At 42.6% G+C, this 10495-nt stretch overlaps 1 long non-coding RNA gene across 1 annotated transcript; it reads left to right on the forward strand.

Annotated features, from left to right (window-relative positions):
* Window positions 1-1938: 1938 nt before the first annotated feature.
* LOC115462364 lies at window positions 1939-10038 on the forward strand. The gene is made up of 3 exons (XR_003940832.1): window positions 1939-1971; window positions 4266-4270; window positions 9960-10038. It is a non-coding gene; the product is annotated as an uncharacterized LOC115462364 (long non-coding RNA).
* The last annotated feature ends 457 nt before the right edge of the window (window positions 10039-10495 follow it).

Here is a 10495-nt window from a genome sequence, read left to right on the forward strand (position 1 = left end):
AGTCAGATAAAGGTTCATTCTGTCAGGACTCTCATGTAAGCCAAGGGACTTCTGCGGCAAGCTCCTCTCAGAAGCAGGAGAAGAGCAGCAGCAAAGCAAAGGAATTCAAATAGTCTCTTGTAGAAACAGTCTCTGAACCACCTGAGCCAAATGCTCCCAAGACACACAAATCAATAACGGTCTCTGAACTGTCTGAGCCGAATGCTCCTAAGGCAAGCAGTTCAGTCACAATCTCGGAAATGCCTGAGCCGAATGCTCCAAAGGCAAAAGACATATACAGGCACAGCGCAGCAGACAGGAACAGCCCATGCGGATCCCTCTGCGCTCCAAGCACAGCCACCTCGTCCAGGGATACTTCTCGTCCCAGCACACACAGTCCAAAACACAGCACAGGGCCTACTCATTGTAGCCAGTGACCAGGGACTCACTGTGGATGACTGGGGACTCAGCTGAAGGGCAAGAAGCTCTCAGGACTCCAAGGCTTGGAAGCAGGCTTCACTGGAACAGAGCTCTCAGGACTTCAAGGCTAAGAATCAAGCTTCACTGGAACAGAGTTCTCAGGACTTCAAGGCTAGGAATCAGGCTTCACTGGAACCTAGCAAGCAGGAGAAAGCTGCAGCAATGCTTCAGGCCACAGCCTGACAATGAAACAGCAGATGGAACTAGCAGAGCCTCAGGCAGGCCTGAGCTCAGTCAGTAATTGCCAGAACCTGAGACTGAGTGCACACAGAAGCCAGCTTAAGAAGGCTCAGCACTGATGACATCACCAGCTTGGCTTTCACCACTCTACGGTGACCCCACAGGTCACTGGATAGAACTGCAGATAAACTAATGGGTCTAGGTGGAATAGGGTACTGGCGAGCAAGGCACGGACGTCGATGATCATGACAGTTATAGGGGGCTTATTGTCAAATTACCCATACCTGCAATAATTCCCTGATTGCCTCCTCTATTCTTTGTGACCCCATGGCAAACAGTACTGCTTAATGTTCACTATCTGGCTAGGTGGAGGGATGACAACTATGGTTCCACTTTGCATGACTTCTCACAACAGCTTTTATGGAGAATACCATCTTTAACTGGAAAATCCAATGTTGTGATATCTATAATAAAACATTTGAGTGTTTCACCAGATTCTCACTCACTTGATCTACTGCACAACACCTTAGCATCGAAAAACGTATGTTCCTTGTTGATACAGTGTTCTATTATTGGAGCTTCCTTCCTTTCATGTTTCAAATAGCTTTTATGCTCACTGAATCGTGTCTTCAAAGGCTGTGTTGTTTGTCTTATATATAGTTTTGGACTCAGGCAGATGATCACATGCACTACATAATCTGTATTACAAGTAGTGCAATACCTCAAAGGAAATTTATTACTAGTCACTGGGTCTACAAACCAAGTGTGCAGTTCCAAAGTAATGTCACATTCTTTTCAACCGTGACATTTCACATGTCCTTTTATCACATTCCAACCTCCTTCTGTTCACCTCTTTCTGTTCTCTTAGCGTCAGATGGATTTAACAATTCCTTCAGATTTTGATTTCTGCTGAATGCTATCCCCAAATCCAAATTTATAAACTGGTAGATTCAACACTGCTTCCTTAAAATTCTCAACACTTTCTCAATTCCAGGTGATTATCTCAAAATGCAGGTCACTGTCTTCAGTTGTTCTGCTGTAGTTGTTGATTTCCCAAATAAAAAGTCTCTATTCTGATAGAGAATAGAGATGTATTATTTGGAAATTCCACAACAGCAGAGGAATGAAGACAGAGGTTGGGATGTGATAGAAGGACAACATATGAAAATGTCACAGTTGTAAAGTATGTGACATTACTTTGGACTGCACACCTGGGCCCCTTTTTATTAGATTGTAAGCTCTTTGAGCAGGGACTGTCTTTCTTCTATGTTTGTGCAGCGCTGCGTACGCCTGGTAGTGCTATAGAAATGCTAAATAGTAGTAGTAGTAGTAGTATAAGCCGCACTGGGGGCTGGCGGTGCGGTACTGCCGACACAGCCATTCACTTTGAATGGGCCCCTAGTGACTAGTAAGAAATTTCCTTTGAGACATTGCATTACTTGTATACACGGCCTTTGAAGACACGATTGAGTAAGCATAAAAGCTGTTTGAAACTTGAAAGAAGGGAAGCTCCAATGGCAGAACACTGTATCAACAAGAGACATACTTTTTCAATGCTAAGGTGTTCTGCAGTAGATCAAGTGAGAATCTGGTGAACCGCTCAAAGTTTTTTATTTACAGAAAGAACACCATGGAGGGTTGAATTCGAAAACAGAGTGGAGGAGTTTTTTCCTAAAAATCTGAAAGAGAGGAAACTGTTTGAGATAAGTGAAGTTAAATCGCCAAACAGGAAATGATGCCTACATTTTTTTGAAGTGAAAAGGAAGTGGTACCGCAGCCTTGTTTATGGAACCCAGTGATGCTAAGAAGAAAATAGTGCAGAAAGTGCTGGCAAGTACTTGATGTTTTAAACAAATTGTACATAACTTTGGATTGATCTACTGGATTTTAGTACTGTATTTATTCATTTGGAGACTAGCATAGTTCCTCACATTCTGAGTGAAGTTGATCTTATCTCAGCTGCGCTTTCTTTTTGTCAGCTGCATTTTATTTAGAAGTATGGGTATAGCTTGTTCTTTGTATTCTCATAATCTATAATGCAGTGCTTGTTTAGTTTTTGTTTATACTAGTTACTGCTTAGATATGTTTTTACTACATAAGAGTTACCTGATCTGTCCCTTTAGTGTTATTGTCCCTGTTGTAATATTTAGCTTTGTACATAATGCTTTAATCGTCTGGAAACATTGAGCTCTTTGATATTTCACAGATTTATATTATATTTTCCATTTTATAGTCTGTTTTGCTGCCATCATGCATTTTAATGTTTTTTTCAGCAACACACAAGATTTTACTCAGTTGGTATCTGCCTCACCAAGGACATTGGTATGTTATGTTGCTTATTTCTCACATGCTGTATTACAAATGAGATCTTATGTGCAGCTTTTATTGCATTGATCTTTATTTTATAGATTTGCATACATGTGATTGTTCATGTTTTCAGATGACTCACACTTTACACATATAGTATTCACTTCAATTTTTATTGAAGGCAAACATGAGGGGCATTTTAAATCTGAGGGCATAATCAGAAAACATTATAGACATTTTTGCAGATTCCAAAATATGGAAAATGGATGATAGAGTTCAAGATGGCTGCCGATTAAGACAGACGCGTTTGAGTGCTCCTCTGCGTTTGCCTAAAAAAATTTTTTCCCTTACCATGCCGAAGAGGAGAGGAAGAGCTGCCGCGGCTGCTGCCTCCCAGCAGCAGAGAACTCTAACCTCTACGGGTTTAATTACACAATATATGCAGAGGGCAGCAAGCTCAGCGATTCCGTCGGAGGGAGGCCTGCAAACTCAATCCGCGACTGGAGATAGCGGAAGGAGTAATGGGCTGGAAACTACCTTGAGCCCCGACGGTAGAGAACCACCTCCCCAGCCGGTGTTTAGCAGCTCGCCGATGTCGGCCCCATTGGACCCGAATTCCGAAGTGGTAGCGGGATCCTTAGGGTGGGAGGCTATTCCACCTAAATCGGATGTATTTGCTGCACACACCACATTGAGATCTACTGAGGAGGGACGGGGAGTAATTGAGACGGAACTTCAACAAAAGGGTGAGCCTGCAGATACTCTATTTACTCTTTTTCAAAGAAAACCAGTGGATGTTACCTTGGACAGTCTTTGGATGTTAATAGTAGAGTTGGGTAAGGTGATATGCCCCCAAATAAAGCAAATGAAAGAAGATATAATTGTGGTTGAAGGGAAAGTGGGAGAAATGGACACTGAAATAAAATCATTGGAAACACGGGTAAATAAGGTGGAAAAGGAACTTCAACAGACACAACTAGTACAAACTACGATGGTTAAGGATTTAGTGAACCTGAGGAGGAAGTCTGAGTTTATGGAAAATGCTTTACGAGGCAATAATTTGCGCCTTATAAATTTTCCTTTTCATCCTATGATTTCCCCAAGGGAAATGTTGAAGATTTATTATAAAGAAATTTTTGAAATAACTGAAGATTGTATTCCTCCAGTGTCACAGGCCTTTTACATTCCCTTAAAGATGGAGAAAAACCCTCAAGTTCAAGTGTGTAATCAGGCGCTTGACCTGTCGGCCATTTTGGAAACATCCGACTCGGAACAAGTCGTACCATCCACTTTATTAGTAACGTTTGCGTTACTCACAGATAAGGTCTGGACATTGAAAAATTTTTTTCAAGTAAGAGGGAAACTATTTAAAGGTCTTCTAGTATGAATATTTCCAGACCTGGCACGTGAGACACAAAAACGTAGACAGAAATTTCTACAACTGAAACAGGAAACTTTGCAACTTGGAGCAACTTTTTATTTAAAGTATCCCTGTAAGTGCTTGGTCTTGTATCAAACTGAAAAATATGTTATTTTGAACCTTCTCAATTATCCTCTTTTATTACATCAAAAAAGGTTTCTCAAGAAGTTGTTGTAACTAGCTTGTAAACGCTTCTGACTTGATCTAAGTTTGTTATAATATTTTCCTTTTTGTTCTCCCTAGTTGGGTTATTGAACTCCACAAATTGTGGACTTTTATGATGTTAATGAGGAATTTATACCTATAAGTGAATTTTTTTTTCTTTTTTTTTCTTTTTTTCCTTGTGATAACATAACCATTAGCATTATTTTTCTGCTAAGTGTTGAAACTTGTAAAGTATATATATAAATGATAAATAAATAAATTAAAAAAGAAAATGGATGATAGAACTGGGTCGTCCAACATGTACCATAGAAAATGTTTTATTTCATTTTCAGGTTAATAAACATCCAACGCAGAAATGGCCCCGCATGCATTCTAAAACGTGTGTGGTCACGGCAGAACGTCATCTCCACATGCAAGGCGTCCATATAAGGCTCTGCACGTGGAAGAACATTCATTCCCAGAGCAAAATGGCTCTTAGAAGGAAGCCAGATTGTAGTTTGGCAGAAACAGAATTGCTAGTCCGCCTCTGCATAAGGCACAAAAGATGCTTATTCAAATGGCAGCACCACCTGCTCTCCAGGAATGTGTCCATAAGGGCCTGGACCCTTATAAAAACCACCCTGGCAAGGTAAGTGTTCAGCAATGGCAGCCCACCTACCAGCACTGGACATGGGCACTGAGGTCCCCCTGCTGTTGCAGCACATATAAGAGCTCCCTCACCAATCCCAGCTCTTATTGAATTCCATAATTCAAGAGTAAATCAGGGAGATATATATATATATATATTGTAACCAGGTCACCCTTCCAGGGTCAACCCTACTTAGCATCCACTTTCCTAGCCAGCCATCTCCATCTCCATCCTTCTCCCTCTCTCTCTCTCCAGTTGCTGAGAAACTCAGTCCTACTCCAACATTAAGAGCAATCCAAGTTCTTTATTGTTTCAGATGTCAGCCTTATTGAAACAGCTCCAACCATCAGCAAACTTCAATTCATTTCCAATTACAGGCTTTTGTTTAAATCCTCCCCAAACCTCCAACCGCAGCAGATAGTTTTGGAGATATAGCTGGAACCAACTCCTCTCTCACCTCCTACAGTTTAAGTTCCAAAATGCACATGCCTTTCTGTCTTAACTCCCTTCCCACCTTCCACAGCACTACCTCTTGGGAACAGACAATATGGTAGCAATATGTGCAGAAGGAATGGATCCTCAGAGCTGAAATTGGGTGGCAGAGCAGGTGGGGGGAAGAGGGGTTGGTGGTTGGGAGGCTAGGATAGGGGAGGGCAGACTTATACGGTCTGTACCAGAGCCGGTGATGGGAGGCGGGACTGGTGGTTGGGAGGCGGGAAATACTGCTGGGCAGACTTATAAGGTCTGTGCCCTGAAAAGGACAGGTACAAATTCAAGGTAAGGTATACATATATGTTTGTCTTGGGCAGACTGGATGGACCATGCAGGTTTTTTCTGCCGTCATCTACTATGTAACTATGTAAGTTGTGCTTTCCAGTTGCTTCCCCACTGCTTTGCTCCCAGCTTCCCCACCTCCACAACCGGGCAATGCTGAGGCCACAAAAGCTCTCACCCTGTCTGCACGGGTTAGAGCCAAACCACCCACCTCTATACATTCCTCCTTACCTTCTCCTTCTACCTCTTCTTTATTCCACTCCATCTCCTCCTCCTCCCCAAGCTCCACCAGCTGTTCCCCATCTCCAGGATCAGACCTCATCTCCCAATCAGTCATTCCTCCCTCCCCCTCCTGGGAGTTCAGCTGACCCTGCACTGGCTTCTGGGGAGTGTAGTTTTTCTCCTGCATTACAGCTTTCCCTGGCAGTTTGATCCCTAGAGGGCGCACTGCTCTCCTAGCTGGGCTGAATGACCGGGGATGATGCCGGCTGAAAGAACCACTATCCCCTTTCCCTCGCACCCGCCCTCCGGAGTGCTCACAATATATATATATATATATATATATATATATATATATATATATATATATATATATATATATATATATATATATGCATATATATGTGCACATCCACATCCATAAATATAATCAAAGTATAGGTGCCATGCCATCCCTTGAACCACCTATGTAGAGTAGCCATGAAGGACTGTGTTAAAAGAATTCTAATTAACATACTCACGAAGTCAAGTTTAAGCATTTTTATTTACTTGCAAGGAGACAGATCCAACTGCAGTCAGAAGGTTGTCTGACCCAACATTTCTCTCCTCTGCCCTTATAAGCTTCTCTACGTGCAGGGGCACAAAGGAAGCTCAGTGCCTGTGTGTCTGTCAGCACTATTGCATTTTCTAACATGTTACATTTCTAGGCTACTAGTCAGCTTGTCTGGCTCCCAAGCATATCTAGGCATATTCCATTTTACTTGTAATATTCTACTTGTACACAAGGTCAGAGAATCTACATTTCAGAGAGTCTACATTTATAGCAAAACATTTTTTGTACAGACTGCACATACATCCACCTCTCCTCCCCCCCCCCCCCCTTCCCTGACCTGCTCACATAAGTGATGTGAACATTGATCACACCTCCCTAAAGGACATGCACATGCCTGAAGGAACACCAGCTGTCACTCACTGCCCATTCCCACATCCCTGTGCACATGCCACACAGAAAGAACACTCTCGGTCACCATATGCACCTCATCTCACATATCACCTGTGCTTAAGTAACGTCCCCCCTCCCCCATTGCACAACTTGGCTTCCAAAGGAATCGTGTCTGTGAAGGGAATAAGGGCCATCCCCTGAACCCTGGTGTACAAACTTGTGTCTTGCAAGTGTTTTGGCATCTGGCAAAAGCTGGAATCCCTCAGAAGCCAGTACCGACGCATCTGGCGTGAGAACCAGAACATGGTCCGGCATGTGTGGCAACGTATCTTGGCCCGATGTAAGTATCACAAACAGAGCACCCTTATAACCTCTCTGTCCCAAATCAAGGCCTGAGGCTGCAGTTACCCTCCTTTGAGTGTGGCTGCAAACCCCCACATATGTTGTCCCCAACTTCCCACTTATGAGATGACATGGAAAAGAATGGGGGAAAGAAGGAACCCCTTGCTCACACTCCACCAGCCACCAAAAACTCACATTAGAACCTCTACGCATGGGGACATCAAAGCATTTCATTGATATTCTAACAAGATGGGTCTGGGTAGGTGAGAGGAGGGTGATAACCAGAGAAATATAATTTTATGGTTTATAATGGGCTAGAAAACCCAGATCCTTGTTAAGTCCTGTCTGTTGGGTGTCAAAATATTCAATCATTCTGACTTCAAAGGTCTTACGTTCCTGTATTGTTTTAAAGTTACCTTTCAGGATTCTTACTATGAAATCACTTGTGCAGTGTCCTGGTCTTGTAAAATGCTGGCCCACCGGGGTGGGAACCTGACTGGCACAGGCTATCTTCATGTGATGTCTGTGCAGATTAAATCTTGTCTTAAGCATCTGGCCTGTTTCTCCAATATAGTATCCTTCGTTACATTTTTTACACTGAATGATATATACCACATTGGAAGATGAGCATGTGAAACATTCCTTTGTGAATGACTGTGGGGTCCTGTGAAATGTTTTGGCATAGCTTGCAGCTGGATATATTACAGGGAAATGTGCCCTTCTTTTCCTTTTCAGTCTGTGTTGGGAGTTTACTTCTGATTAGCTTGTGTTTTAAGTTGGGTGGCTGTCGGAAGGCCAGCACTGGTGGGGATGGGGATATCTCTTTCAGTAATTCATCTTCCTGGAGTAGAGGCTGTAGGTCTCATGATTTTCCTCAGTTTGTATGTCACTATAAGGGGGATTCTGTCTGTGGCTTTTTTTTTTCTTTGTACTGTAGCAGATTTTCCCTGGGTGTTTTGAGGGAGGAGGCAATATTCTTGGAGATTATTTTGGGGTTGTAGCCTTTCTGTTTGAAGGATGCAGTCAGGGTTTCAAGGTGTCTGTCTCTATCCCCTGGGTCCGAGCAGATACGGTGGTATCTTGTGGCTTGGCTGTAAATAATGGATCTTTTTGTATGTGAAGGATGGAAGCTGGAGTTGTGGAGGTATCTGCATCTGTCTGTGGGTTTCTTGTATATAGATGTTTGTATATAGCCATCACTGATTGAGACTGTGGTGTCCAAAAAATTGACTTTTGGGGGGGGAGTAGTCAATTTTGAATCTGATTGTAGGATGGTATGTATTGAAGGAATAGTAAAATTGTTTCAGAGTTTCTTCCCCTTCTGTCCAAATCATAAAAATGTCATTGATGTACTGGTAGTATTTTAGAGGTTTGGTCTGGCATGTATTCAGAAATGTCTCTTCCAGCTCAGCCATAAAAAGGTTGGCATATTGGGGTGCTGTCCTGGTGCCCATTGCAGTGTCCATTATTTGTAGATAGATATCATTGTTAAAGTGGAAGTGGTTGTGAGTTAAAATAAATTTGATTAATTTTGTAATAGTTTCTGGTGAGTATTGATGGTCCAGTGTGGATGCTTTTAGGAGTCTCCCACATGCAGCTATGCCATCCGCATGTGGAATGTTGCTGTATAGTGATTATACATCCATCATGACCAGAAGGGTGTTTGGTGGTAATTGCTTGATATTTTTCAATTTATTCAGAAAGTCTGTGGTGTCTTGTATGAAGCTGTTAGTTTTGTGTACGAGAGGTTTCAGAATTCCCTCTATGAATCCAGATATTTCCTCCGTGAGTGTGCCAATACCTGATATGATTGGTCTGCCAGGGTTTCCAGGTTTGTGGATTTTGGGTAGCATGTAGAATGTGCACACAGAAGGCTGGTTTGATATGAGTTTCTTCAGATGAGGCTGCGCTTGTGTAGGAAATGTTTTGATAAGGTCTTTTAGCTGTTTTGTGTAATCCTGTGTGGGGTCCTCAGTTAGTTTCCTGTAGTATTTATTGTCTGAGAGCTGTCTGTGCCCCTCTTCAATGTATTTTTGTGTGTCCATAATTACCACTGCGCCTCCTTTGTCTGCGGATTTGATGATAATGCGTTCCTTAGTTTGTAGAGTTCTTATGGCCGCTCTTTCTGGTTGGGTAAGATTGTACAGAATTCTCTTTTGTTTGTTGGAAAGTTGTGATTTTACCCTATGTCTGAAACTTTCTATGTAATTATCCAGCTTGTAGTTTTGTCCCTCCTGTGGGGTGAAATAAGTGTTCTTTTGTTTAAGACTGTATTCCGGTCTGTTTGGTATCTCTTTATTGTGGAAATGTGTTTTAAGATGCATTTTTCTAAAGAATTCTTCTAGGTCTGAATATAGTTGGATTTCATCCAGTTTGCTGGATGGGCAAAATGAAAGTCCTTTGGAGAGTACAGAGACTTCATGCTGTGATATTACAAATTACAACAGTCAAAAGATCATTATATTCATTTGATATTCCTAGTGCCTTAAGAAGTTTTAATTAAACAACTCTATAATATTAAGATGCAGGCAGTAGTCCAGCTGCGAGAGGGGTGCTATCCAGTCTTTTGCATTGAGTGTCACATGTATGATTATCTCTCATTTGGTGAGATGTCATATGTGTATGCTCAATGCAAAGAGCTCCTAGCTCTCAGAGAACGAGTCCGTTCTCTTGAGGCTAGAGTAGCGGAGGAGCTGAGGGAGACAGAGAGGTACAGAGATGCTGTAGAGAAGTCCCACCTCCAATCTAGCAGCCCCTGTGCTGCCTTGGAGGAGGGAGGCCTACTAAAAGGAGAGCATCACCCTGGTGAGGCTGGAAGTAATCCTGTAGACAGGACCAGAACACCAGGGAATGCAATATCCTCTCTCACCGAGGATGTGTCTTCAGAAGCTACTGCTCAGGTGGGAAGGCTTAGGATGACTGTTGTAGTGGGTGATTCGATTATTAGACATGTAGCTAGCTGGGTGGCTGGTGGATGTGAGGACCACCTGGTGACTTGCCTGCCTGGTGCGAAGGTGGAAGATCTCACGTATCACCTACATAGGATTTTAAATAGTGC

This window comes from Microcaecilia unicolor, chromosome 2 (genome assembly GCF_901765095.1).
Source record: "Microcaecilia unicolor chromosome 2, aMicUni1.1, whole genome shotgun sequence".
Lineage (NCBI taxonomy): Eukaryota > Metazoa > Chordata > Amphibia > Gymnophiona > Siphonopidae > Microcaecilia > Microcaecilia unicolor.